Source organism: Orycteropus afer, unplaced genomic scaffold (genome assembly GCF_000298275.1).
Source record: "Orycteropus afer afer isolate SDZICR_OR568_19922 unplaced genomic scaffold, OryAfe1.0 scaffold00459, whole genome shotgun sequence".
Lineage (NCBI taxonomy): Eukaryota > Metazoa > Chordata > Mammalia > Tubulidentata > Orycteropodidae > Orycteropus > Orycteropus afer.
The window spans coordinates 1382587-1386972 of NW_006922046.1; the positions used below are offsets into that span (position 1 = coordinate 1382587).

General features: G+C 39.6%; 1 protein-coding gene across 1 annotated transcript in view; it reads left to right on the plus strand.

Annotated features, from left to right (window-relative positions):
* TDRD12 (tudor domain containing 12) overlaps positions 1 to 4386 on the plus strand; it is a gene marked incomplete at its 5' end in the record, with an annotated part of 227744 nt that overhangs the window by 47029 nt on the left and 176329 nt on the right. The gene's annotated exons all lie outside the window — the stretch shown is intronic.

Here is a 4386-nt window from a genome sequence, read left to right on the forward strand (position 1 = left end):
TTCATCAATAAGCACTTCAAGTCATCCTCACTTTCAGCAAGCAAAGTTGTGTTGTCAGCGTATTGCAAGTTAATGATTCTTCTTCTATTCCTGATGCCATGTTCTTCTTCATATAGTCCAGCTTCTCAGATTATTTGCTCAGCATACAGATTGAATAAGTATGGTGAAAGGATACAATCCTGATAGACTCCCTTCTTGATTTTAAGCCATGCAGTGTCCCCTTGCTCTGTTTGAATTACAGCCTCCTGGTCTATGTACAAGTTCCTTATGAGTACAGTTAAGTGTTTTGGAATTCCTGCTCTTCTCAATGTTACCCATAATTTGTTATGATCCACACAATCGAATGCTTTTGCATAGTCAATAAAGCACAAGTAAACATCCTTCTGGTGTTCTTTGCTTTCAGCCAGGATCCATCTGACATCAACAATGATATACCTCATTCCACGTACTCTTCTGAAACCAGCTTGAATTTCTGGAAGTTTTCTGTCAATATACTGCTGCAGCTGTTTTTGAATTATCTTCAATAGGATTTTACTTGCACGCGATGTTAATGATATTATTGTTTGATAATTTCCACATTCTGTGGGATCACCTTCCTTTGAAATGGGTGTAAATATGGATCTCTTCCAGTCAGTTGGCCAGATAGCTGTCTTCCTAATGTCTTGGCGTAGCCAAATGAGTGCCTCCAGCGTAGCATTTGTTTGCTGAAACATCTCAATGGATATTCCCGTCAATTCCTGGAGCCTCGTTTTTTGCCAGTTCAGTACCTTGGTTCTTGATCATATGCCACCTCCTGAAATGGATGAACATTGACCAATTCTTTTTGGTACAGTGGCTCTGTGTATTCCTTCTATCTTCTTTTGATGTTTCCTGCATCATTCAATATTTTGTCCATAGAATCTTTCAATATTGCAACTCAAGGCTTGAATTTTTTCTTCAGTTCTTTCAGCTTGTGAAATGTCAAATGTGTTCTTCTCTTTTGATTTTCTAACTCTAGGTCTTTGCACATTTCATTATAATAATTGACTTTCTCTTCTCAAGCTGCTCTTTGAAATTTTCTGTTCAGCTCTTTTATCTTGTCATTTCTTCCATTTGCTTTAGCTACTCTCTGTTCAAGGGCAAGTATCAGAGTCTCCTCTGACATCCATTTTGGTCTTTTCTTCCTTTCCTGTCTTTTTCATGACCTTTTGCTTCTTCATGGATGATGTTCTTGATGTCATCCCACAGTTTCTCTGGTTTTCGGTCACTGGTGTTCAATGCATCAAATCTGTTTTTCAGATGGTCTCTAAATGCAGGAAGGATATCTTCAAGGTCATGTTTTGGCTCTTGTGGACTTGTTTAATTATCTTCAACTTGAACTTGCATCTGAGCAGTTGATGGTCTGTTCCACAGTCAGCTCCTAGCCTTGTTTTGGTTGAAGATATGAGCTTTTCCATCGCCTCTTGCCACAGATGTAGTCGGTCTGCTTCCTGTATACTGCATCTAGTGAAGTCTACTTGTGTAGCTGCTGTTTGTGTTGTTGAAAAATTGTATTTGCAATGAATAAAGTCGTTGGTCTTGTAAAATTCTGTCATGTAAAATTCTATCATTCTATCATTTATCACCAAGGCCAAATTTCCAACTACCAGTGATTCTTATTTGTTTCCAAGTTTTGCATTCCAGTCACTAGTGATCTTGATTGCATGTTTGGTCAATCTCAGACCATGGATATTGATAAAAATCTTCAATTTCCTCATGTTTGGCTTTGGTCATTGGTGTGTATATTTGAATAATAGTAGTATTAACTGTTCTTCCTGGTAGGCATATGAATATTATCCTGTCACTGACAGTGTTTTACTTCAGGACATATCTTGAAACTTCCTTTGTGATTACGAATGCCTCACCATCCCTCTTCAATTTGTCATTCCCAGTGTAGTAAATCATATGGTTGTCTGATTCAAAATGGCCCAAACTGGTCCATTTCAGCTCACTAATGCCTAGGATATCAATCTTTATGCATTCTATTTCATTTTTGACAACTTCCCATTTTCCTAGAGTCATACTTCGTACATTCCATGTTCTAACTATGAATGGATGTTTGCAGCTGTTTCTCCTCAGTTTAAGTCATGCCACATCAGCAAATGGAGTTCCTGAAAGCTTTACTTAATCCATATCATTAAGGTTGTATTCTGGTTACCTAGTGCCGTTCTAACAAGAAATATACTACAAATGGGATGGCCTTAACAAACAAGAGTTTATTCTTACAATTTGGAGGCTTTAAGTCCAGGTTCAAAGTGCCAGACTCTAGGGGCTGGGTAAAAACATGTCAACCTTGGGGTCCGGCTCTGCGTCCTGCTCCTGGCCCGCTGGAGCTAGAGGTGTTTTTTTCTCTCAGACAGCTGCTGGCTGCTGAGACTGAGAAGCCCCAAGGTTGATAAGTAAAAAGGCACAGTCCTAATGTTACCAACCCACATGGCAAGCCATTAATTTAAGTCCATTGTAAGTCCCAAGGTTGGCAGGGCATAGTAGGCTGCTGAGCAATGACATGGCTACATGCAGGGTCCAAGCATGCCATAGGCTAGAGACTGTTCCCAAAGCTTCTACTTATATACAGGAAGTAGACCACATCCCAAAGGCATGTATTCAGCTGCTTGTGGTAGATCCCACTATGGAGTTAATTGCCAGTCTCATCATGGGAAATAACTACCACCAGCTGCCCAGTCACTCAACCAGGCCCAGCCGAGTTGACACACAAACGTAACTACCACAGGTTGGTGCTACTCTGAGGAGGCAGCTCTTTCCCAGTCGTATTTTGAGTGCTTTCCGACGTAAGGAGCTCATATTCTGGCACTGTATCAGACAGTGTTCCTGGGCTTTTTGTAAAGTTTCCAGTAAAGTATCAGACAGTGTTTCTCTGCTATTCATAAGGTTTTCTCTGCTCAATTCTTTGAGAAGTGGACAACCTCTTCCTTCTTCTGAGTCTTTTCTAATCTGGAAGCTGCACTGAAACCTGTGCACCATGTGCAACCTTGCTGGCGTTTGAAACACTGGTGGCATGCCTCCAGCCTCATAGCAACACACAGGCCACCACAGTATGACAAGCTGACAGACCCGTTGGTCTCCCTTAGCTGTTTGAAACCTTTTCACTCTCCCCTTACCTGGATCTTGCCACCCTCGGTCCTGGCTTCCTGCCTCCTGCCTTGGGCAGGGGCCCTCTCCTTCCCCTTGTCTGGATCCTGCTGTTGTTGGCCCTAGCTTTTCCTGCCTTCCTGCTTTGGGTGGGGGCCTTCTCTCTCCCCTTACCTAGATAAACTCTTTTTAAATCTGATTTCTTTGACTCAACAAAATTATTTTAATACATATACATGTGGTTGCATGTCCAATGATTCATTCCTTTTATTGTCAAGTACTCTTACATTAGATGAATATACTATAGTTTGGGACTATTACAAATAAAGCTGCTTTGCATATTTGTGTACAAGCCTTCCTGTGGGCATATGCTTTCATGTTTCTTTTGGATAAGTACTTAGGAGTGAAACTGTTAGAAGATACTATAGGTATTAAGAAACTGCCAGTTGTTTCCAAAGTGGTTGATCATTTATGTTCAGATCAGCAATGTAAGAGAATTCATCTCTTCCACACCATCCTCAACATATGTATGGTTGTTCTTCATTATAGGCATTCTGGTACACGTATGGTGGTATTTCATTATGGTTTTAAGTTGTATTTCCCTAATGACTAATGATGTTGAATATCTTTTCATATGCTTATTTGAAATCTGTATATCTTCTTTGGTATGCCTTCTGCACATTGTTTAATTGGGTAATTTGTTATTAGTGTTATGTATTCTTTATGTATTTTGGATACATGCCATTTATCAGATACATGATTTACAAATATTTCCTCCCCATTTGTGGGTTGCCTTTTTCATTCTCTTGATAGTGATTTTTGAAGAGCAGACATTATTTTGATGAGATCTAATTTTTCCTTTTATGGTTTGTTGTCTTACTTTTGTCTTATCACCAAATCTTTGCCTGGCAAAATCTTGCAAATGTCTTCAAGATATTTCTTTCTTTTCTGTTTTAAATTTACTTTTATTGTGGTTAAAACATATACACCAAGACATTCACCAATATAATAATTTCCACATTACAACTCAGGGACATTGATGACATCTTTTATTTTATGCCACCATTATTGCTGTCCTTTCCCAAAATACTCCATCACCATAAATATAAAACTCAATACCCTGTAAACAAAACCTTCCCTTTGCCCCTTCCTTCCTATCCCTGGTAACCACTAATCTTTGATGTATATACATGTTCTTGTTGTTGTTATGTGCCATCAAGTCGGACCTGACTCATAGCGACTCCTCCTTGGGTTTCCGAGGTGGTATCACTGCTGAGG